This window comes from Thermobia domestica, chromosome 6 (assembly GCF_964235325.1).
Source record: "Thermobia domestica chromosome 6, izTheDome1.hap1.1, whole genome shotgun sequence".
NCBI classification, from domain to species: Eukaryota; Metazoa; Arthropoda; class Insecta; order Zygentoma; family Lepismatidae; genus Thermobia; species Thermobia domestica.
The window spans coordinates 12997346-13024756 of NC_137459.1; positions in this window are offsets into that span (position 1 = coordinate 12997346).

Below are 27411 nucleotides of genomic sequence, written 5' to 3' on the forward strand. Positions count from 1 at the left end.
TTTGATTACCATGGACCATTATTGCTCGACTACAAGGAACTAGGACAGTCCATCAACGCCGCACGCTACTGTCAAACCTTAAAACAGTTACAAAGAGCCATCAAAAACAAAAGGCCTGGTTTATTGACCGCTGGAGTCATTGTGTTGCCTGACAACGCGCGTCCACACGTTGCAAACCAAGTGCAGGAATTGCTTCAAGGATTCAAGTAGGAAAATGTTGCGACACCCGGCCTACAGCCCTGATCTTTCACCTTGCAACTTTCACATCGTTTGGCCTCTAAAGAAGGCATTGAAAGGTCAGAGATTTCGGTCTGACGCTGAGGTTCAGGACGCTATATGTGATTGGTTTGAGAGTCAGTCGTGCAAATTTTACATGGACGGCATTTGTAAGTTAATGATACAGTGGAACAAGTGCCTCAACGTTCATGGTGACTTCTTCTGAGCAATATTTTTCCTGCACGCTAACCATAGACGCCTATAGATAGTATACAAGTTTCCGCTCGAAATAAAATTTATTTCATGAATTATGACCACTGAACGGGTTTCAGTTGATCATCTCTTATATATATTCATAAGGTGTCTGGGCCACAACAAACGATTTTGATGAAACTTGGTAGACTAATATGACACTTTGCAAAACTAATGTAACTAGCAGGAATAAACTTCCTCTGTACTTGAAAAATATCACCAATGTTTCCATTCTTGGTAAGACTTTATATAATCTATTCACTGAAAAGGCTATTCTACAATTAAAGAATATTTAAATGACTCAGTAACTGAAGAGTTGGTTACAGATACTTACCTGTGAGTACATGCCTGATGTGGTACAAATAGTTAGTTACCTAATTAGATGTAAATTGTCATGTTTTTATACTTAATATACCCTATTATGTGGTTTTGGAAATATGCATGATGTATACCTCTGGTACTTGACAATATTATGTTTTTTTTCTTTCTTTTCTTTCTGACAACTGTAACGCTTACATGAGAATTTCTCATGCTTTGTAAGCTAATGGAGCAGGCAAATAAATGAAATGAAATGAAATGTCTAAAAAGCTGTAGTTTCTGACAAGGGAACCTTCCGAAAATGATAGTTGCAGGGAAAGATATAACCTATGCCAATTGAAAGAGCTGTAACAGAGATGTTCATTCCCAAAAAATAGCTGCCCATAACAATAGATTCAAGAAATATAAGGGGTGGAAGTTGGGAAAAAGCAAGGTTGGACAAGGGGGAAAAAGTGAAAATTCCGCAAAAAAGGAGGGCACGGCAAAATACAATGCTGACAAGTGATGAATAGAAAGAGACTTGCCACAATAGGGAACAAAACAAATGAAGGCCACCAGTGGGTCTAACAGTGTTGCCAACTGCAATGAAAAGTACATGTTTTGCAAAGAGCACTATACGAAGTGAGTGCAATATTCAGTGTCAACCTGTAATGTAGAACATAAGATATAACGTGTATAATCAGTGGTACAATATAACAAAAGAAATTAGAAAAACAGAAGTATGAAAAATACGGAAAAGACGAAGTTGATCTTAATGCGCAACATTTGATCACGAGCTGTGCATATTAGAATGAACAAAACAAGAAGCACCAACTATGCAGGAAACCGACGTACCTAGAGTCGAAAAGAAAAACGAGTTCCAAAGTTGGCAACACTAGCCACGAAAATCCAGACAATTCTAATATAGTTAGGCCACTCGCTTCACAAAAAGAAAATTCCGGCAACAGGCATCACTCGGAATGCATCAATGCTAGAGTGATTGAGGCAATATCAAGTCGGGGAATATGAAACGGTTGGGTTGAACCAACAACCGATAATAGAAGTAGTGAATATTATGTCATGGTTGGGTCGTATGTGGGAATATACAGGGTGTCCCACCAAACTTTGTGACCTGCAAGATTTGCGAAAAATGTGACGGATCCAGTTGTGCAGGAATGTACTAATGTCAGGGGGTGATAAATGTCTGTGAGAAGCAAGTGTCCCCAGGATCCCCATCATAGGACCCCAGGAGCCAACTTCAAACTTTCAAATGGCAACAGAGACCGAGTGGTACCTCTTTCGATAGATCATGGAATGTGCAACAACACCTATAGGAAAAATTTGCTATATGAAGCATGGTTTTCAAAATGGTCGCCACAAATATATGTTGTGTCTTAACATGGCATCGAACATTGTGATCTTAAATTGCTGCGAAGCGAAAAGAGATGTTGCAAATCCAATTGCACAGGAATGTACTCATGTCGAGGGCCAAGAAAACTTTGTAAGAAGCAAGTTCCCCAGGATCCCCATCATAAGGCTCGAGGGGTCAACTGCAACATTTCAAATGGGAACAGGGGGCGGATGATATTTCTCTGGATATATACAACACCACCTATAGGAAACATTTGCTATATGAAGTACGGGTTTCAAAATGGCCGCCAAAAATGCATATTGTTCTTGTCACCGAGCAGATATTTTTGGCGGCCATTTTGAAATCCCATAGAGTAAATATTTCTGATATGCGTTGTTGCATATTCCAAGATTTATCGAAATAAATATAACTCGACCAATGGTGCTATTTGAAATTTTGAAGTTGGCCCCTGGGACCCTATGATGGGAGACTTGGGGGCACTTGCGTCTCACAGAAGTTTGTCGCTCGCTGACATGGGTACATTCCTGCACAACTGGATGCGTCACATTTTTTCACTTTGAAACTATTTCAGTCGCAGAACTAGGTGGGACACTCTGGATATATATTATGTAGGCGGTGATAGTACTGCAGACAGCAGCACACAGCAGATCAAACCATTGATTATGTTTGCTTTCTACAGGTGTGGATATGTGATAGAAAGACCACCAAAGGTTCCGACATCTCTAGAGTACTGTTTCGAGACATACACAGGCGATCATTGTACCATGTGTGACGGATTGGCAGTATTCCGATGTGCTCACTGCAAATGTATCTTCTGTTTGGACTATTGTCTCATCGAAAAATTGTACGTACAATGTTGATGAGCATGAACAAATGATGCGAAGGCTAATGCCTGTTGCCGGAATTTTCTTTTTGTGAAGCGAGTGGCCTAACTATATTAGAATTGTCTGGATTTTCATGGCTAGTGTTGCCAACTTTGGAACTCGTTTTTCTTTTCGACTCTAGGTACGTCGGTTTCCTGCATAGTTGGTGCTTCTTGTTTTGCTCATTCTAATATGCACAGCTCGTGATCAAATGTGGCGCATTATGGCCAACTTCGTCTTTTCCGTATTTTTCGTACTTCTGTTTTTTTTTCTATTTTCTTTTGTTATATTGTACCACTGATTATGCACGTTATATCTTATGTTCTACATTACAGGTTGACACTGAATATTGCACTCACTTCGTATAGTGCTCTTTGCAAAACATGTACTTTTCATTGCAGTTGGCAACACTGTTAACCCCACTGGTGGCCTTCATTTGTTTTGTTCCCTATTGTGGCAAATCTCTTTCTATTCATCACTTGTCAGCATTGTATTTTGCCGTGCCCTCCTTTTTTGCGGAATTTTCACTTTTTTCCCCTTGTCCAACCTTGCTGTTTCCCGAACTTCCACCTCTTATATTTCTTGAACCTATTGCTATGGGCAGCTAATTTTTTGGGAATGAACATCTCTGTTACAGCTCTTTCAATTGGCATAGGTTATATCTTTCCCTGCAACTATCATTTTCGGAAGGTTCCCTTGTGAGATACAGTCGATTCATTACGGACGACATTTGTCGTGAAATCTCGGGAACGGCTCCACGGAAAACAAAAACTTTGCAAGCCACAGTAGATACATGATAGGTTTAAAACGAAATTAAACGAATTGTCTGCACTTGCGCAGAACTGCGCATAATGCGTAAATAATTGTACGCATGCGCATATCTCGAAAACGTGAAGACTGCGATATATTTTTCTCTTGTTTAGTTTGAACTACATGACAAGTATAACATAATACAAGAAAAAAATAGACTCATAGGTGAGCGTTTTCAAGCAAGTGAGGTGAGAAGATGTTGTGGTGGTCTGCCCCCGGACACCCGCCTCTAGTTCCGCACTCTGTCTGGCTTCTCAGTCATACATTTCCATTAAAACTGTGTAGAAGTCATATAGTTAACGTTAATAGTCGCCATATTCGGGTCGTAGTGAACATCAAGTACTGTAAGTCATCAATATTACACAACAGTAACACAATATTAAGAGACCATACGGATACACTATCAGGCCTATGGTCGCGGTCTATTGAAACACATCAGTGTGATGCAGGCATCATGCTTCAAACAAATGTGCCAAAATCATAGGTCATAGGGTTACCTATATATAGTTAGTATGGCCATGAGACGAAACCTTTGGTGTTGTCTCATCTCGTCACGTGAAAAAGTCTCGTCGCAAATATGAGACGCTGGTGTCGTTTCGTGTCTTTGTCTCGAAGCCTGTGCCTGGTGTCGTGTAGTCTCATAGAACATTACGAGACAAAACTCGTGATAAAGATGAAGGGAAAACCGACTATATGGTAGTCGTGACCCGAACAAGCCCGCGTAACTACCGTCGCGGATTCATTACATTAGCCTTTGCTTTATACAACTGAGTAGTATTGCTACGAGACGAGACGGGATATTGGGACTGTCGCATCTCGTCTCCTTACGACACTGTCGCGTGTTTCGTCTTGCAAATAATAGACAGGTCTCGTCTCGAAGTGTTTGCTCGTCGTAGAGACGAGACATGAAAAAGGGCTCGTCTCGTGGCAACGCTAACTATATATAGGTAACCCTATGGGCTATGATTTTGGCATGTTTCTTTGAAGCATAAATGCCTACATCACACTATTAACGTTAACTATATGACTTCTACACAGGTGTAATGGAAATATATGACTGATAAGCCAGGCAGAGTGCGTAACTAGAGACGGGTGTCCGGGGGAAGACCACCACAACATCTTCTCATCTCATTTGCTTGAAAACGCTCACCTTTGAGTCTAGATTTTTTTTCTTGTATTATGTTATACTTGTCATGTAGTTCAAACTAAACAAGAGAAAAATATAGCACAGTCTTCACGTTATCGAGATATGCGTATGTGCACGATTATTTACGCATTATGTGCAGTTCTGTGCAGGTGCAGACAATTCGTTTTTATTTCGTTTTAAATCTTCAATGTACGAGGGCTAGTCAAGAAAGACTTGGACTGATTTTTTTCTAGGCAATTTATTATTACTCAGCAACAGGCACATGATCCTTTTCAAAGTAGTCCCCGCCCATTTGAATGCAGTTTTTCATTCGAGTCTTCCAGTCCTCAAACACGTGTCGCAGGCCATTCTTTGAGAGGTCCTTCAAAACCGCCTCCGATGCCTTCAGAACCTCGGAATTATCGGAGGAGCGGCGTCCACGCAGTGTGGATTTTAGGGCAGGGAATAGAAAAAAGTCGCACGGTGCGGTAGGCGTCTCCACCATCCTCAAACCTTTGCAACAGCTCCCTACAAGTCTCCACTCGAACGGCCTTCTGCTCTGGTGTCAGGAGTCGCGGAATCCATCGCGCACACACTCGGCTCATGTGGAGGTGGTCATGCAAAATTTTGAAGGCACTGCCATGAGATATGCGTAGTGCGGCTGCCAGATCGTCGATACTGATGCGGCGATCTTCTCTAACAATGATTGCTGCCGTGTTAATGTTCACCTCAGTAACAGCTGACGCTGATACACCTGGTCCACCAGCTTTCGTGATTGTCATTCGGCCCTCTTTAAGCTCTTTGAACCACCAGAACACGGTACTTCGTGGCAGAGCGTCATCTTTGTAGGCTGCTCTCAACATTCCTAGAGTTTCTGTTGCACTTTTCCCCAGGCGATAGCAGAACCGTATAGCTGCAAATTGTTCATCTCGTAATGACTCCATTTCTTCTACAGGCGACTTCTAGAGGCGGCGCAGAACATCACCTGCAATAAAAAGTCGTGGTTACCAAACATGCAATGATTCCTTAACAACATTTTATATATATGCACAGCAAGACCCACCCTACTTGTATGCCAAACTATGAAGCTCCAGCGTTAACAAAACTGTCGGGAAAAAAATCAGTCCAAGTCTTTCTTGACTTGCCCTCGTATCTACTACTGCTTGCAAAGTTTGTTTGTTCTCGGTGGACCCGTTCCCGAGATATCACAACAAATGTAATTTTTAATGAATCGACTGTATCTCAGAAACTACAGCCTTTTTCGACAAATCCCTGCTAGTTACATTAGTTTTACAAAGTGTCCTATTAGCCTACCAAGTTTCATCAAAATCGGTTGTTGTGGCCCAGACACCTTATCGATGTGTCACAGGCCCTTTGCAGGCTAACGAGAGGTGCGCGAGCAAGTTTTACCCTGACCCACTTCCACATAGCGTAGAGCAATGAAATTTTAGATGTGTAATCCTGCATATCTGTGTAGGAAACTTGGGAATACACAACTCGTAACTCTGCACCATTGCTGTGTTATACGTCCGAACGTGATATGAGGTGTATTGGTCCACAATCCATTACTACACCTCAGAAAGCAGTTTGTTAATATCGCAGAAACACTTGCCCCTAGGAAATGATTGCATGGTTGCAAAGAACTGGAATGATGGTTTTGTGTGGTCAAGGGAAAGCGTGAACTGTGACGGATTTCATACCCAGAGTCGTGCATCTGTCTGGGCAACATTCGAGCAATGAGTGGGTGCGGTGTTTTCCAGGAGGCAGACACATTTTGTCAGAATGCAACGCTCTGGGATATCACAGAATCTCGTAACACATGCAGCAGTATATCCTACTAACTGTGGTACCCTTTGCCTGGAAACAAAGTAGTAATACCCCATGATGATCCCAAATAAACGCGATCATCACTTTGGTCAGTCAGAATTGAACACTGACTTTCTTTGGTGATGGTACTTTGGCACACTGTCATTGGATTGACTACGTTTTCCCTGGTTTTCTCCACTTCTACCAGACGAAGACAGATATGGTACCTTCTAGAAGGCCAGGGATGGTTCCTTCCCAAGTCCTAGACCCACCTAAAAACCGATGTGAGTTGAAAGTCTGAACCCATCCTTCAGTCATTCCGTTGCATAGATAAATAAATAAATAGCAATCGAATACATATTCAGAACAAATTTACGACCATTGCCGTACCAATTCCTTATAATATTAGCTTATAATATTAGGTTGTCATTGTATCAATTGGTACGGCAATGGTTGTAATTTTGTTTTGAGTACATACTCGATTACTATTTATTTATTAATTTAATTATTATCTTTTATTTATGCATTTGAAATGTCTAGAGGAAACCACAAGGGATGTTACGGATGATATGCGCAAAGTATCCCTAGCCATTGCATAAACATTAGTACACGCTTAAGTTCGGTACACGAAAAAACAAAAGCAAGGAGACTTGATTGTAACAATCTCCCTTGGAGGCAACTTTTCAAACCTAACACAAAGCATTATTTGATATTTTGTTGTAGAAACTTTACTGCCGTAAACGATTGATGCCATTTAAAACGATTATTACGAAATTTTAGTTCTTCTGGGGGTAGCGGAGAAGGTGCGCCATAGACATACAGCTGCTCAGGAGGTTCGCATATTCAGTTAGAGACCTAACTCAGCGAAAGTAAGACTATAAAAATCCTAAATAGAAGCTACTCCTAAGCGTGCTCCACCCAGAAGAAATGCAGAAGTGAGAAACAATAACATCTGTCAATCATGTTTATGACATTTCAGAGATGACAAAGAAGGTGTGAAATTTACCCAGTATCTCCATTGATTGGTTTTAGGGATGGGCACGAGTCGAGCTAAAACTCGACTCGAATTCGACTCGAGTTTCGAGTCGAGTCAAAGGTAATTTTCTCGAGTCGAGTCACAGTTTTGAGATCTAGTTTCAAGTCAAGTCGAGTTTGATAAATGGCTCTCTCGTTCAGCTCGTTTTAACTCGATTTGAAATCATAGCCTGATTAGAGTGGAAAGCGAAAGCTATGAGTAATGTAAGCAGTAATAATGGGATAATTTTAGTGTTGCTCACGACAGGGGTGAATCTCGTCTCGTGCACTTTTAGTGCATCATATGGGGTACATTTAATGTGACTAGTATCGTGTCGATAACGAGACGACAATAAATTCTTATAACGAGACAGCCTCAAATGTCGTGAGCACCAATTTAAGTATGCAGTTCTTATCATAATGGCTGAGACTTGCACGGTCGAATTTTTGAGACCAAGCAGAAGCCCAACCCGGGTAGTGATACCAACCGGCTCGGCTCGGTTCAACTGAGGGAACTGCTCGAGACGGCTCGATTAGGATGAGTCATCGGCTTGGTTGGGACAAGCAATTGACTCTGCTCAATTGAGCTGATGTCTCTAACTGATGATTTCATGTGCCTTGGTTGGAAGAAGGAAGGTGATTAACTTTCCTGTGCTTTGAACCTTTGGTTCTCTTTCACTTGATCTGTCATGTGGGTTTGATAATGTTTAGCTACATAAGCCTGTTTTGTTTCTAACATTGTTATAGCACTCAGTTTAATATTGCAGCTAGGTCGAATTTCATCATGTGTAATGGTTTTGAGTTGGTTGCAATAGTAGATTTCCTTGTTTAGCTTAGATAATTTATGCGAAATGATTATCGTTGTTTAATTAATAATAATAATGATTAATAAAATGCAGCTATGATGGAAAAAATATAGGTGTGTTTACATACTTAATTTAGATCCTATCAGATTGTAACACTTATGTCAAATAGGTCTGTAGGATAGTAAAATTAGTAACAAACAGACAATACTGCGAAATTAGGCACTCATATTGCGAAATTAGGACACATAACTGCGAAATTGGGACCAATTGTGTTTTGTCCTTCGACGGAACATTACTAAATTTATAAATGCAGCAAGAAAGCAACTACTTATGTATCTAGTCTGGTTAATATGTAGCTCAAAAGAATGAAGTGTGCTGTTATTTGCCAATTATATATTTGATAATATATATGCAAATATGAAATTTATTTCGAAATTAGGCATACTTGCCCTATATATATTGCAATGATGTAGGCAATAGAGGTTCGGGGTTTTAACTCCTTCGAGCAAGGTATTATGGATTAAGACATATATAGGGATATTGTGTGTATTTGTGTGTGTACGAAAGTCACGCGTGTCGTAAAATGAAATGAAATTGAGTGCTTCAGCCCCATTGACGAAATTATTTGTACGCCACTGCAATCTTGTAAATGAGAACGAAGTTTTACTTATGCCAGCTATGTCAGCTTGTATGTTACAAGTCTATGTCAGCTTGTTCCAACAACGAAAAAAGCTATCGAAAGTGAAACGTTTTTAGACCCTATGAATTGTCTGAGAATTATATATGTATGTAGACCGTCTGCTGACTTCATATTTCCATGAAACTTTTCATTTGAACTCCCTTCTGCCTGATGGAAAATTTCTCTTCCTTTGCGTTATTCACCCTTTGGGGAAATTTTTCTGCATAATTTTGTAAAAATTTCATTAGCTCTTCTTCCTCTCTGGGCTTAATTTCCTTTTATTTCCTACGATAAGGCAATGAGTGTGGATTCGCAGTGAATTTCTTTAGCTATTTCCCTCGTCGTTCTGTGGCCACTCATTATCTCAGCATTGTAATTAACCCGGGAAGTCAGAAGGGTTGTTCAGACAACAAAGGTTCTAATTACTAGATTCGACTAGAAAGGTGTATTACTACAGAAGGACTATATTACCGGTCAATTAGATGATATCTCAAATTACTTCAACGAAATGATAAAAGCACTTTTTTTTCTATCTTGTACTTTTTAATTACTGCTGCATCCTTCTCGTATTAATTCCCATATTTCTTTTTCTTTTTTTTTGTTTCGTTTCAATTTTAGGGAAGGAGAGAGAGACACATTTTACAGTAAAATAACATATAAATAATTTGAGTGTCAAGTTGGAGAAACACATGATATTAGTAGTGTCATTCAAGAGACGAGAGTATTTTTTGTCTCGTCTCGATTTTTGTTCCAAAAAAGAAAAGTGAGTCAAGGCGAAACTTGGAAATTTTTGGAGACTCGTTCATCCAAGTATTATGTCTCAAACATTGTTTTACAGTTGCATGATTCTTAGAATAAAACAAAAAAATGATAAAGTGATTGTGTGAATACAATGAAAAAAAATTATCAGTGCTTAAAAATATGCAAATAATTTCACAATCTACCCCAATAGTGAATATGGTTCAAACGTTTTATATCACACCCTTCGTCGATCTCTGGTGATGGGATAGGATTATGATAGTTTTCAAATAAATGTAAGAAGAAAATAATAGTATGAATTTTGTATTCAAATTTACAAAACGAAACGAGATTTTTTTTTCGAGGATCTATAGTAGTCGTGAAAGCATCCTCAAGGAGCGCGTCAATACAAGACGAGACTAAAAAACTCGTCTTGTGATCAATTCCTATGATTCTGGGAAGCTTCTGGTTGGTTTAATCTGGCACATTAAAAAAGAAACTACACTATACAGTATGTCGGAAAATTAAAGGAACTTTTCTCTTTACTGATAAACAGTAGTTCCATCTATTGCAGATACGTCTCATCGGAAAGCTGGATATCTGCTCAAAAACACGAGACAACAATCATGAAAACTGATTAAGGGAGTGTCAAGTTATAGCCAGAAAGTTAGTGGATCTGGTGTCACCTCATCACAAAAACAAGATGGAGCAAAGAGCCAATATAAAATTTTGTTTCAAGCTAGGCAAAACATTTACGCAAACATTGGAAATGACGAAACAAATGTATGGTGATGAGTGTCTATCTCCTACACGTGTGTTCGAGTGGTATATGTGATTCCGGGACGGTCATGAGTCCTTGAAAGAGGACCCAAACCAGGAAATCCGAAACAAACATCGCGATTAGAGGGTGAGTTGGTGGAACAAGTGTTTGAATTCTACTGTGATATGGATGGCGGACGAATTAAATACGACGAAGGACATGATTCACGAAATTTCCACGAAGAATTTAAAGAAACGGGAAGTCCGTGTTCGATTTGTTGTACATATCTTAACTAACTACGAAAAACTTGCTCACCTTGAACGTTGCAAGGACCTGATTAAAACAGCCAGGTGGTACACAATATTCCTGCAATCGATGCAATGAGTTTCCTCAAGTTCAACCTACAAACAAAACGCCAAAGTGTTACGTGGAAGTCCTCAGGTTTTCCGAAAGCGAAAAAGTTGCGTTTTCAAAAGTCACATTAGAAGATAATGTTGGTTTTGTTTTAAGATTTCAAATGTATTATAATTAGGGGATTCTTTTCACAAGGTCAAACTGTTAATGGTGATTATTATCTGAGTGTTATGGAGCATTTGGGTGGGTGTTTGTGGAAGCGGATTGTTCCCGTAAGGCCCGAATGTCGATCTTCAGCCAGTTCGACTTTATTGCACTACAATGCACCGTTGCAGTTCAAGACTTTTGGCTAAAAGCAAATGTGTGTGTGCTTCTACATCCTCCACATTCGACAGATTTATCGTTGTGTGACTATTTTCTATTCCCAAACTTAAAATTGACCATGAAAGGAACATTTTATGACAATGTTAAACACGTGAAATCTGACGTGGCGAGGGTCATTGAGGCAATTCCGAAAGGAGATATTAAAAACTCTATACTAGCATTGGTTGAACTTGCCCAGTGGTGTATTGATGTGGAAGAGATTCATTTTGAGTATAAAGGATTACAGTTGATAAAATACCGTAAGACGCTTTACTTTGCATCAGAATTATGGAATTTTAAAGAAAATCACACGTGACTTACAAACGCAACGATTTAGAACACTGAATTTTAAACATTATAGCTAGATATATAAGGAAACATCCATGCAAATGCATTAGTAAACATTCAGTACGACCATAGTTATTGAAATATAAACTTCGGTGCATAGTTACCACATAGTTGGGGATATTTAGCACCCCATACAAAAAAAAGTTCAAAATACGAACATAATGTTTCTTTGCAATATTTTCTCTTCATTGCTTATGTATTTCACTTCCTACATAAAACTTTATTCAGTGTACAAATATTGATATTAGAATTATACTAGATAGTAATTAGTATGAAATATCGATAGTTATAAAGAAAATTATGTAATTTCTGGAAGCGGCAAATGAACCACATTCTGAAGTTTGGCAAATGCTCCACAAAAATGCCAACTAACGAATAATAATAATAATAATAATAATAATAATAATAATAATAATAATAATAATAATAATAATAATAATAATAATAATAATAATAAAGCGAAATGATTTGCCTTGGATGCTCTTTATATCCAAGAATATCTCAAACATAATCATGGAACATTTATGGGGTTTGGAGCTTCGAGGCTGAAGCCCGTCCAAATTGAATGATTTCTTTCCGTATAGTTGATGATCTCTTTCGGGCGAGCGATTGCTCCATCCGCACTACAGAGAGATTAGGCACTACCAACGGTATCCAGCCGCTTCACATCGCTGAGAACGCTTATTTCACAATGCTGGTTATCACATCGAGGGCTTGTAAAACTTCGAACCTTGTAAGTACTCTACTTCTCAAGATATACCGTCGTTGCCATTACCAAAAATCCAATCTTTGTATCCTCATGGCCAAAAGTTCCTTTGCATCGCCGTGACTGGTATGTAATTGCGCAATACTCCAAGAAAGAAATGGTTGTATAAGAAATTGTGATTAATTTTGAAGTGGTCTTATTTTGACTTGGGAAATTCCATAGGTATAGGGAGTAAAGGCACAGATTTGAAGCATCAGTGCACTGTCATCTCTGAAAAGATTCGTATTCTCCGTTTTTCAATTTATTATCTTATATGTTAAGTTAATAATTGCTAACAACTGCTACTAGCGCTTTTCACTCTTCAGGAATTTACTACAAAATGTTCGCAGGACACTTTTCTAAGTCCTAAACATGTGCGTGCATTATTTCATTCGCCTCACTGCAATTATTTGAGAATGAAAACTGATTACGCTGAACCTGAATATGTTTCGCTTTCATAAAGCAAGGGCCGTAATAAATGCAAACAAGATTCTTATTATTAAATAAAACAGTAGTTTTTATTCCGTGTAGAGCACAATATAATACAGTAACTAAGCAACACGATGACGCCCGTAGGATTTTTTTTTCCAACGCGGGAAGGAGGAAAAGACCGGTATAGAGTTTTTCGTTTTATTGCCCTATATATATTAAGTTAAAAGTCATAATATTTATCATTCATAGCGTATATCGTATTACTTTTTAAAATCACCGATGTAGCCTATTAGTCAGAACATTCATCTCCAGACATGATGTAGGGAAAAGAGAAGGAAAGAGATATGACCATTGGCGTAACTAATTTTACTGTGCCCTGCATTGTCGATTTACTCATACCCGCCTCATGCCAAAGGCATTTCAGCTGCTGCGTTATATATACACAGAGGCGGATCCAAGGGGCGGCTATAGGGGCTGTAGCCTACCTTTGATACTCAAGTATACACTGGATAAAATCGGCTTTAATCCCAGTTTACACTGGATAAATCCGCAAGATTATGGTTTAGCCCCTCCCTTGATTATATCCTGGATTCGCCAATGTATACTTGCCAAACAGTTTGAACAAATTGTTGCAACGGTGAGACAAATGCCTGAATCTCAATGGAAATTATGTTGAGAGACAACGAAGGACCCGCCTATACTTGTGTATAAAGTTTACAAATGTATCTTTAATTTTTTTTTTTTTTTTTTTTTTTTACAGCTTAGGGAAACATATCGTGAACGAAAAAAAAATGAAATGAAATATTTCAGTTTTACGTTCCACGGTTATGCCGGTTAGGCTAAAGGAGACGGTGATGATGAGAGATGAGTGAAATGGTGGAATGAAGAAAGTGGGAGGAAACGGGAGAACCCCGAGAAAACCAACGAGCACGATGTTTGTCCACCACAAAGTTCACTTGGCGGGGGCTGGGATCGAACCCGGGACCCCAAGCATCAGAGGTGAACGATCTACCACTGAGCCACCGCACCCCCATATCGTGAACGACCCACATATATATATCCCCTCTAGTTCTCCTATATATATATATATATATATATATATATATATATATATATATATATATATATATATATATAGGTCGCTTGCGTCAAAAGGGCCGGAGTCAAAACAGCCCCGCGTCAAAAGATTTCGAGTGAAAAGGACTCTGCGAGGAAAGGACTCCGCTACAAAAGGGCCCGAGTCAAAATGACCCCGCGTGAAAAAAGACTCCGCTACAAATGGACCGACTGAAAACGACCTCGCGTCAAATGGGCCTCGCTGCAAAACGGCCCGAGTCAAAACGGCAACGCGTCAAAAGAGCCAAGATCAAAAGATCTCAGCGACAAAGGGTTCCGCTACAAAAGGGCCCGAGTCAAAACGGCCTCGGGTCAAAAGGGCCCCGCGACAAATCGCCAGACTTAAAAAGGTCTCGTGATCAAAGAGCCCGCGTCAAAATGTCCCCGCAACAAAAGGGCCCTGCGTCAAAAGAGCCCGTGTCAAAAGAACTCAACCTCAAAAAGGCATGGGTCAAAATGACTCACTACAAAAGACCCGGGCCAAAAGGACCCCGCCTCAGAAAGGCCCGGGTGGAAGCGGCCCCGGTACAAAAAAGTCCCGAGTCAAAAGTGTTTCGCATTAAAAGGCCCAAGTCACGTTAAAAGGGCCCGCGTCATGAGGCCCAAGTCAAAAATAAGTTCCACGGGTAAAAAGGCCTGGGATTAAAGCAAGAGTGAGATCAGGCATGCACAAGGGGATAGATATAGAGTGAATTATAAGTTACAGGACAAAATCGATAGAAATGGTTCTGTTTCCTCCCGACACCCTTAACAATGAATACGTACATTGCCAAATTTTCATGAGATCCTTTTTTCTCTCCAAAATGTATTTATGTGAAAAGATGGGGAGGAGAAAAGTACTAGATATATTGGTCAACATACTAGAACACTAAACTGCTATAAAAGGTACGAAAGTACTAGCAGTGGCCACACTGGGTCTAATAGTTGTAGGTATTCGCAGCTACACAGCGAACTGTGTGCGTTCTTTGTCACACCCTCTCCCCCATGGCTGTGGCTGTGTTTGCTAAAATAGTGTTTGCTTTTCATCGGGGTAAGGCACGGCCATCTGAACAGAAGGCCTTCGTCGTAGCGAGTGACGTCACACAAACTAGTGGCAGGTACTAGCTCAGTGTGCTGGGCAGAGTTAGACAGCTCAACACGAGAGTTAAAAAGCCGTTTTACAGAAATGGATTTTTGTGAATCACTACACACACAATTTGAAGGATGCGCACTGAGTACTAACAGGACGGACAGACACATGGAACTTAGTTACTATCACATTAAAACTATCATTGTCGGGAGAATAATGGTAATAAGAAACATACGTATTATATAAAAAAATCTAAAAAGTATGTTTCTGACAGAAATTTCAAGAGAATAATAGGTTAATAGCATTTAAAACTGCTGGTTCTTCTAAAATCTTTGTATCATGCTAGATTGCATAGTAAAATTTTCGTTTAAAAATATCTGATTAAAAATAAATTATACTTCAAAGAGAAATATTTAAATTCAGCTTAACTGTTAAATATTTGATGAATCAATCAAATGAAAACAAGAGGCATGAAAGGTGAGTGAGTAATTTAGTCTTTGGAGGAAAGAAAAAGAAATGTGCAGGATACAGAAATTTCTCAAGATGTGAGACGAGAAGTGTTTGTCCAAGTTAGAGACGAGACGAGAGACGACAATTCTTGTCTCATTTTCGAGACAAGATATTTATCAAGATGTCTCATGGGCAACAATTCACTGAAGGAGTCTTAGATACCAGTGATTTAGTATTACATGATTTATAGTAAAAATTCATAAATTATTACAGTGGTTGTAATAATGAAGAATAGAAGTGGTTGTAACAGAATGAAGAGTATTGTCAACATTTTAAGATACGTAAGTCATTACGTAATATACTTCAGTAATAAATAAGATTTAAATGTTGATATATATTACTAGGGACCGGATTTTAAGGTGCAAGAATCTGATAGGAAAAAGGGAATAAAAGGTGCTGAAAAATCATTCAAAAAGGTGCAAAAAACGAGCTAACAGGATAACTTTATTAAGTGCTATATTATACACTTACGTGAACATTGTTTATTCATTACACCAGCAAATATTGTTAAAAACTTGGCTTTAAACATTTGGCATAAATTGCAAAATTGTTTTATTTTATCTCAAACTTGTACAACATTCTTGTAATAAAATTGTGGTTAAAACCAACTCAATGTTTAAAAGAAAAACATTAATTTAGCAATATTATGGCTTGTGAAACCGTTACGTACTATTGGGTTTTCAGAAACTGGTTATACTTAATTGTGCACAACACTTCTGTTTTCGAATGTTAGTTTCTGTCACTTGCAGCTCAGTATACCCTTGTATATGGAGAAACTTCGCTCGACACCAACGGAATCTAGTCGAGCACATCTTTTAAGCACATGGACAGGACGTACAGTTGAAGGTGCAAAGATTTCTCCGTCCGGATTGTTTCGCAAATTCAGTTCAAATTTGTCCCTAGCAAATCCGTCAAGATTGCGTCTAAATTTATGGAATATGATGTGTAAACCAGATTGAAAATAAAACATATTGTTCTGTCCAAATTTTAAAAAGTAAAAGAAAAAGGGACAATAAAGGTGCTGAAGGGTGAAATAAGTATAAAAAGAGATATTCTCATAACTTACCAAAAAACATGCAACATTCGCCAAAGAGGTGCAACTAAGTACCTTAATTTCAGTTCATTTTATGCCCGAAAATACATATTTTGAACTTCGGTTGTTTAACAACTGCATTTTTAGAAAGGTGCTGCACCTTAAAATCCGATCTCTATATATTACACTCTTAGTGGGCCTCTTGTGACTCGAATGCTTTCTCATAATTTCTAGGTAAAACTAAGAAGAAAGCCAAGACATAAATTTATAAAATGAGAAGAGAAATAATTCTTCGAGAATCAAAGCAAGACGAGAAACCAATAATTAATTTAAGAGACGTCAGGAGAAAACTTTATTTCTTGTCTCGTCTTCTGAGCAACACTACGCAGATGTACCGGTAGTTGAATCAAGTATTCCCTGTCACTGAGGAGAAAGAAGATTGATGCTCAGTAGTACAGCCTTCACGTCTGACGTGAGGACCAATCCTAAGTACAGTAGTGTTCTTCACGAGAAAGGTGAGACATATGAATTGCACGTCTCGTCAGTTTTTGTATAATTCTCGTCTTGTCTCGGTTTTCGAAGTATTATTTATCTTTCGTATCGATTACTTAAAAATTTTTTACCGTCTCCTCTTGTCTCGCTAAATAGTTCCTGGTCTTGATTCAGAAGAGATAATCTGCTAACATTTTTGTTGCTTCATGGTAGTTGAGGAGAACACTACAAATCTGTTTTGAGATCAACCCTCTATAATTGGTTATGTAGTTGGGAGAGGGACGAAAGCAAATCAAATTAAATGTAAATTTTAGCTTTCTTCTTGACGACCGAGATTATATGAGACGAAGATGGTAGATCTACAGTTTAAAGTGGAATTCGAACCCGAGATCTCATACAGAAAATGCTCATGCGCTAGTCATTAGACCAACAGTTAGGGCTAAGATAATAACTTATATATAATAACTTCAAATATCAGTGATTATCGCGGACATTACTAAGATTGTGGCTTAAGTCAATAAAAATTACATGATGTAACCAACACTCTTAACAATTAGCCTAAACAGCGCCAAATCATCATAATCGAGTTGAGTGTATAACTGAAAAGAAATAAAAATAACTTCGCATTGAAATACTTTGACAGAATCCACATATATGAATGTTCGTAATTATTACATAATGTGGAATTATATATACAAATTTCTAACATTATAATCACATTTTTGTCTTTACTCTGTAGAGTATGCAAGGGAAGTTTTGGGGATGAACTTCTCGTAAGATATTATGAAAAAAATAAATGTGTATTATGTTAGGATATATATATTCAAAACTCACACTTCCTATTTCACTATTGAACTTACTATCATATGAACTCCAGACTCTATTATATACAGCATGTTACCTGTGTTTATTTTCCGTCTTCCTCCTAATAGAAGTTCTCCTAGTCGAATTTGCATACACACGTTTCGTTCGCGATGCACTTCCACTTTTCATGCCCTAACACGTTTGTAATACTCCGAATTATGTGAAAGTAAAAATCAGTGACAACAAGATTGAAATAGAAGGACAAGCGTACGTCTGATGTGACGACGCCTGCTCCCTGCAGACAAATTATATTATGATATAGGTGAAGTAATATAAAATTACCTTTATCGTATACAAAACTTTGCTGTCTCGATTTTTTCTGTCCTTCTGCTTACTGCTACCTAATAAAAACTGGCTTCATCACTGTTAAGAATACTTCAGTTACTTCCTGTGTCAATTTATCCGAATTTAAAATACATTTCACTGAATGTTTATAGGTTAAGAAATAGTTACTTACTCAGTGAAGCAAACGATGCAATTTAGTTCACTATTATTGACTGCGTAGGTATTGAAGAAATTACCTAGAAACGCTTGCTAAATCGTAGGGAGAAATGTGCTAATATGAAGGGCGTATAAATACATATCCTCACATATTAATGTTTAGACCTTATCAAATATTTCTTACATACAACCTGCAACTGTAATTCTCAGCCTTTCGAAAATTATGAGCCCCATAGACTCCTTCTTCCTTACAAATAATAGAACAATATTACAACGTATCGTCATGCTGACCCATCGACAAACTGTACGCAACCCATGAAACATCAAATGACATTTCAGTTTAACGATCCACGATTATGCTCTTTAGGGTAACGAAGACAATTATTAACGCAAGTGAATGATGATGGTAGATATGAAGGAATGAGAACGTGGAAGGAAATTGGCGTATCCCGAGAAAACCCACACATGATACGATGGTGTCCAGCACAAATTTACTTGTATGAGGATCGAACCAAGGATCCCAAGTACCAGAGGCAAGCTGTTTGCTACTGAGTTACCGCCCCCAATCCCTGAGAGACGCAGGCAACCAGTTAAGAATAACTCACTTAGAAAAACTTACTAACCGTTTCCGAACGAAGGAAACAACAAATTCCACATTCTGAACTTTTGTACTTCTTGTACGTTGGTTTATCACACACAATATTTATTAGACCGATACATCTGTTAGAATCATAGTGTTTCCTCCAAAGTAGGGGCACGGTGACTTAGTGATAGAGCGCTTACTTCTGGTTCGGGATGAACCTCGTTCGACCCAGACTATAAAACGTACGGATACAATCGTGCCCGTGAGTTTTCTCGGGAATATCCTGTCTTCTCCAACATTCTAATTTCACGAGTTATTTTTCCAATAAGTATCTTCCATCTATTACTGTCTCTATTATTGGATCGGATTTGAGTTTAGCATCCCTTCGGTAGCAAAGTTATATGAGATACGGAGCTACGGATTAACGTGAGATCCGAACCGCTTGTTCTCCCGCTCGGAATCGGAGCCGGGTCTCTTATGCCAAAGACGCGTACGCTACCGACATTGTCATCACAGATTTCCTTCATTCTACTACCAGATATTGCGAATGATGATTGAAATATCTGGTTAAAATGCTAGTAGAGGAATTCCCTCTTTAGTGCAGAAATTTCCTCGTTGCATCCTACCGCAATTTTAGGCGAGATGGGATTAAGTAATATGGGAATTCCCATCTCGCCTAAAATAATAGGCATTCTTATCTTGGAGATGTAAGTGGCTGATAAATCGTTAGGCTAAGTGGGGTTAGGCTACATGGGATGGAATCATCTGAAAAGGTAAGAGGACGGTAGGTAGCGGCATGACGTCACGCCTTACCGCATGCCTATCTTTGTCCATTGTAAAGAGAGATGGGTTTAGGCAAGATAGGCAAGATAGAATGAAATGACTAGAAAAAGTCCAGAAAATTACACTTTTCAAGGGGCTGTATTTTGGAGCGGCATAACGTGAGAGGTTCGTAAGTTTTGTGCTGAGTACTACTGCATGTAGAGAGTATGCAGAAACATCCACACCTATGATACTAGTGGCACCATAGATTTATGGGGTTCCGAAAGTTGAAGTTTGCGATTTTGATGCCATGTTTGGGGCGTAATATCTCAGGACGGCAAAGTACTAAAAATTGTTGCTTAGGCCACAAAATAATTATGAATGTGAATAAACTATTGTAGAAAATCATGACTGATAGTACATGGAAAAAAAGTAAGGATATGGTAAAAACGTAAAGAAAGCACGATCTTGACGATTGTCGTAGCCCAGAAAAAAAAATAAATGTGTTGATATGTTTCATGCTAGGTCTCATAAACTACTCATGGCTCAGCAAATAGGCGAGCTTTTGCTTGTGTTTAGTTGTACAAAGCTCGTGAGTTGCATTTGTTTCATCTTTCTAGCTCCATGATCATTGCCAAGTCTACAGAGTGAGCAATTTCTCTTGACCATCCGCTACAACGGACAAACAAAAAAAAGAAAGAAAAGCGAAACTTTTCACGAAGCAACTATAAGAAAGGGGATAAGATTGTGTGTATTAAACAGAAAGACTTAACAATGTTGCCAACCCAATATAAAGTTATATTTTTTCAAAAAGCACTGCGTCAGGTTATAACATATTTCAAATTAACGTATCAAACGTAACATTAAAATACCACTTTTATTATGCAATGTTGCAAACTAATGATGTTATAGTATTATAATCCTCTAACGCTAATAAAGACAACGGAGATGCACAGGATAATGCACATCGAAAATAGTATTTTATTGTTGGATATCGTGGTCACGGTATGAATTGTTTCGAATAAATAGGAACGAAGTTACCAGGGATTGAAAATTTTATTTTTTTTGAAAGTCTTGATTTCGACAAATACTGAGATAAGTATCGTGTGTAGTTACTTGTATGGTTTGTATAGATGTGTAAATTATTTTGCCATTAACAGCACTTGGATATCTAAAAACCGTTGCGGAGATATGATTACCTTTGCTGAAGTTTGCAACACTGCTTAAATCGTGAATTTGCGAGAACTTGTTGTAATTACAGCTACTAAAAGCTATTGCTGTAATGCTATAGAAGAAAAGTTAAACGAAAATCATTTTAAATATTTTCCACAAATATGCCATTTTCAACAGGATAAGATGTACAGATGTACCGCAACTTTCTGGACACATTATCTTCCGTAAATGAGGTTGGATTCTAATGATACTTTGCTGATACATTAAGTGCCTTAATACTTCTGTTCAATTACACGATGGGTGCCGTGGGTGCAAGGGGAAGCTATCCCCCTTACCATATACACATGGCAATGACCATGGAGCTAGAAAGATGAAACAAACGCCACTCGCAAGCTTTGGAACAACTGAACAGAAACAAAAGTAGGCTTAATTGCTGAACCATGCCTAGTTTTTGAGATCTACCATGAAACATATCAAAAATTCTAACTTTTCCGGGCTACGACCATCGTCACGTGTGTACTTTCTTCGCATTTTTACCATGTCCTCACTTTTTTCTATATGTAATATTAGCCGTGACTTTTTGAAATAGTTTATTCACATTCAAAAGTACTTTGTGGCCAAAGTAGCAATATTTAGCACTTTGCCGTCCTGGGATATTACACACCAAACATAGCATCAAAATCAGAAGCTTCAACTTTTGGATCCCCATAAATATATGATGCCAGTAGTATAATAGGTATGGATATTTCTGCATACACTTTACATGCAGTAGTACTCAGCACAAAACTTATGAACCCCCACTTTATGCCATTCCAAATTACAGCCCCTATAAAAGTGTAATTTTCCGTACTTATTCTAATGATTTCATATATTAGTTTGCAGCCCTGCATATTTATTTAGAAGCAAGAGTAAACGTACTCTGTATACCCTCGTCTCTCCTCCAAACATTCGTTTTTGTTTGGAGTTCGTCTGATACGTACGTATTGAGCAACTGTAGTTTTCATAGACGGTTGCAAATGCCAAAAATGGCACTCCACCGACAACAAAGATGGAAACCATTCAGAAACACTTGTACACACGATAACACGAATGCCGTTATTGACCTTCTCATACACAAGGTTCATCACATTCAAATTTGTATAATTTTAGGAGATGGTCGAGCGATCATTTTCCTCGTATTTGGAGCACTTCAGATGGATTCACCCATGTGTATATTTGTCATAATATCGTCAACACACAATAGCTCTCCAACATCTAATGAACAAAATAACCCAAACTATTACACTTCCTCCTAAGTGGTTTACAGTAGGCTGAAGTTCTTGACATTACCTATGTATTTAGTTGCCGAGAAACTATTACTCTACCACCATATCCATGCAGGTTTAATTTATATTCGTCGGAAGACAACACATATTCTCACCAATTTTGGGGCTTATCTACGAAACCTCTAGAAAATTGAATTATCTTATTTTTTTCTTAATTTGGATAATATACGGTTTCTTTCTTGCTGTTCTACCATTATACCGTTAACATATTAACCCCACATAGCACAATACACTTACAAGATAAAACACTGTTACCACCTGCTACTATTTGAACGGAGTCGTTCGTTGAACTCTTCTGAATATTCAAACACCGTGTGCGTGGGTTTTCTCGGGGTTCTCCCGTTTCCTCCCACTTTCTTCATTTCACCATTTCATTCATTTCTCATAATCACCGTCTCGTTTAGCCTAACCGGCATAACCGCGGGACGTAAAACTCAAAGATTTTATTTCATTTTTCTTCTGAATATTCGAAACTTTGTATATTAAGAGCATTCTATTGCTTTATATTCTTAAAGTGACAATTAACAAATAATATACTTACTATTTAAAAAAAAGTTAAAATATATTACACTTACTATTAATATATATGGTAACTCACTCTACAATATTTTACGAATGACGAACAGAAAAATGAGGAACACGACGATCGCCCTTTTTATTAGTTGCCTGTTCCGATACATTTTTTCTACTAGAAAAATATCAAACGTAGCATATGGTATCTCGTAAACGAAAGATGGTCTGTCAATAATCAACTTACATTATCATTTGTTGGAAGATTCCAGCATCAGGTACACAGCATGCGGAATTCAAGATGGCTGCCATGATGCCCACTCAATTATTTAACGCAGTTTTCACACCAATGACAAATTGTAAGATTTGCTTTTCCTCCGTCCATGTAGCTTTTGTTAGTGCCCTGTCATGATACTTTACCTATTACATATATATGTAAAAAATAGCACATCCACTCTCAAACACGTGATATAAAAAATGAGTTCACATTTTCATTTGAAAGAATATTCAAGCCTAGGTTGAAGTGTAAAATCATAACCTTTTACATTTAAATAATATTGTGTCATATGCAATATGGCTGAACTCAAGATGGCTTCCATAGTAACAACACTCCAAATCAATGCGTTTTTGCAATAATGTCAATTGTAACATTTATTTTACTCCGTCCACGCATGTCGTTATTATTGTTCTGCCCCAATACTTTTGACTAACTGTGTATACAGATCAATATGTGTCTTCTCACAGCGAAATTAAACTGATCTTTTCAGCAAAATATTTTTCGCACTATACTTTCATCCAGAGGTATAAATGGAATTTTAGAACTAATGAGAAAGTTAATAATAGATAAAGTTTGATTTTGCTATCTCACCAGAATACGAACTCAGAAAAACGGGAGTGCAAGAAAATTTTATGGAGAACGACTTAAGCGATAGCGATTGTTACAGAAAAATCAAGAACCAAACAAAACTAATATCATCATTCAAATTTCTTATTTGTTACTAATAATTACATTATTTTTGCTTCTTTTGCACAAACACTTCAAATTACCAAGGGGACACTATTCTCTTGTGGATGCCCGATTTCCACTCTTGCTTTGATCGAAAGCTTTTTACCCGTGAAACCGTATTTAACGGTCCTTTTGATGCGGGGCCTTTTTCACTCGGGCCTATTTTACGCGGGGAACTTTCGACCCGAACATTTTGACGCGGGGTCGTTTTGACTCGGGCTGTTTCGACTAGGGATCTTTTGATCCGGACCCTTTTCTCGCGGTGCCCTTTGTCCGTGTCCTTCTGACATGGAACCATCTATATATTCAACAGTTGAAATGCGTGGGGCCAGCGGAGAGTGTGAGTAAAAACATGATCAACGATCCAGGACGCAGTAACATTAGTTACGCCACTGGACATATCCCTTTCTTTCTCCTGACTTCCATTCCTGGTCTCAGGCTTCTTAGTCGTGGAATTGTATTTCCCGTGCTGTTTTCACGCGGGGTCTTTTTGACGCAGGGGACTTCCTACCCAAGTAATTTTGATGCGGGGCCGTTATGACTCTGGCCCTTTTGACAGCGCCCTTTTGTCGCGATACTTTTTTAACTCGGGAGTTTCTGTCCTCGCAATTTTGTTCATGGCCTTTTGACATGAATATATATATATATATATATATATATATATATATATATATATATATATATATATATATATGTATGTATATATATATATATATATATATATATATATATATATATATATATATATTCCCCAAATCAAATGCGGGAGGTATGGAGCGCGTATAAGTAAAATGATCAACGATCCAAGGCGCAATAAAATTCGTTACGCCACTGGTCATATATTTTTCTTTCTTCTGATTTCCACTCGTGATAACAGGCTTTTTAGCCCTCGAATTGTATTTACCGCGCCCTTTTGACGCGGGTCCCTCTCGACGCGGTTTTTTTTTGACTCGGCCCTTTTAACGCCGGGCCTGTTTGACTCTGGCGTTTTTGTCGCAAGGCCTTTTCGACTCAGGCACTTTTGACGCGGGGCCGTTTTGACCGCACCCTTTTGTCGCGAGGACATTTTGACCCGGGCTTTTTTGGAGCAGGGCCATTTTATCCTGGGACCTTTTTGACTCAGGCCCTTCTACGTCGCCCTTTCGTCGGGCCTTCTGACATGGAACCATATATACATATAACTCAGCAGCTGAAATGCGTGGGACAGGGGGCCGGTATAAGTGATTTTAAAAAGTAATACGATATACGCTATCAATGATAAATATTATGACTTTTGACTTAATATACATAGGGCAATAAAACGAAAAACTCTATATCGGACTTTTGCCTCCCACCCCCCGTTGGAAGACATCCTGCAGGCGTTAGTGATTATCAGTGTTGCTTAGTTATTGTATTATATTGTGCTATACACGGAATAAATACTTCTGTGATTTATTTAATAATAATAACGTTACTGACATTTATTACGGCCCTTTCTTTACGACAGCGAAACATATTCACGTTCAGCGTAATCAGTTCCCATTCTCAAATAATTACAGTGAGGCGAATGAAATAATTCAAACACACATTTATGACTTAGAAAAGTGTTCTGTGAACACGTCGTAGGAAATTCCTGAAGAGTGAAAAGCGCTAGTAGCAGTTGTTAGCAGTTATTAACTTAACATATAAGACAATAAATTGAAAAACGGAGAACACGAATCTTTTCAGAGATGACAGTGCACTGATGCTTCAAATCTGTGTCTTTACTCCTTATACCTACGTTATTTCCCTAGTCAAAATAAAAAAAAAGACACTTCAAAATTAATCACAATTTCTTATACAACCATTTCTTTCTTGGAGTACTGCGTGATTACATACCCGTCACGGCGACTTAAAAGCACTTTTGGTGACGAGGTTACATAATAATTGAAATCACAGTAACTGGTTTCAGCCTCACCTAGGAGCACTCCACATTGCTCAGTTTCATTGGAGGTCAATGTGAGCACAGTTTTGTAAACATTTAAAATAAATATAGCTGACAAATAAAGTTCCATGATCCTTGTAAATTGAATTTCTGTATTTTGTACTAACATGACAAATATTAATATGCATTTTACTTCCTAAATAAATAGCTCGTTCGCATAATGATAAGTGTATTATCTTACATTTTACCTGCTATTATCGTGACTAAAAGTAACTTGCTTAATTCATATAAAATGTTTATTATATTTTAGGAAGCCGGAAGTTTATTTGTGTAGGCGGGTCTTTACAGTTATCGTTATGCCACTGTATGTATAATCTGTAGTAGCTGAACTTGCGCTCTCTACACAGTGCATCATTCACATATGAGCATGAATCTTCTTGTCATTCTTCACTGCATCTGTACATGTCACTTTACAGACACAAGTGAAGGACGTCTTGATAAAAATCAACAAGGAGTAGAGGAGAGGGTGCAAATGTGGAAACCCAGTTTGTATTTAATTTGTAAAAAAGCAGTTAATAGTTAATTTAACCTGGAAAATGGCCTCAAAATGCCTTATAATGGTAGAAATATGGGGCCATAATTCGCAAGTCCAAAAACCATGTACGTAAAAAAATAAAAAAAAATATTTAGCACATGTACTAGCATATTTCGATTTTTTTTAAAAAAAAACTGAGGGTAATTTGGAAACACCCTAAAATTACAGTAAATCAATGTGTAAACACATAAAGTTGTTGGATGATAGTATGCTTTTAATCATAGTATGTTTTTAATCTGTAGATGAAACAAAGACAACAAAAGATTTTAAATGATTACAAAGTTAAGAAGCTAAAAGTTACAAAGTAAACAAATTTCGACTCAAGGTTTTGTTGTCAACAGACAAAAATGTTATGTAGGTAAGTCTCATTTGCAGAAATCACAAATATAAATGTCTGTTTCCACACCGACACACTCAGAGTGACTCCATTTCTCACATAATTGACATTGAATCCATAGTTCACCAAGCATATCTTTTGAAAATAGACCCCCATAAAATATGCACAGAGTGTCTTTTTCGGTGGGCTCTACTACTCCAACTGGAAGATAGACTGCAGTTTCTTTTCTTTCTTTCTTTTTTTTTAATTGGAGGAGGAACTTTGGGCATAAGTCTACTTTTCTCACCGGCTGCAGGCGGCTTCTGTTTAGGTCTAGTCGTACTCTTAGATAAGGATTCTTCGAGCTGTTTTTTGTATGGAGACGATGTGAAAACAGTGCAAGAACTCGGCTTACGACCTCTATTCGAAGTCTTCCTCTTCAAACGGGGTATTTTCATGATTACATATGGTGACACACAAACTTTTGAAGAAGTGCTCGGAACGTTGGGATCCTCTGAAGAGGTATTCAGTAACGCTGGGACCCTGTAATAAAAATCGTGGAGACAATTATTTGCCTTTTCTCCGCCTCTTTGTCAGTTTCCACATTGCTTTACCCCTAAGCTTTGCCCCTCTGCCGTACCCTTCAGTTTGGCCATGAATAAAAAGTATCTAACACATACTTGTATGATTCAAATGTGTGTTATCTGCAATAAATTATTTACTAATAATAAA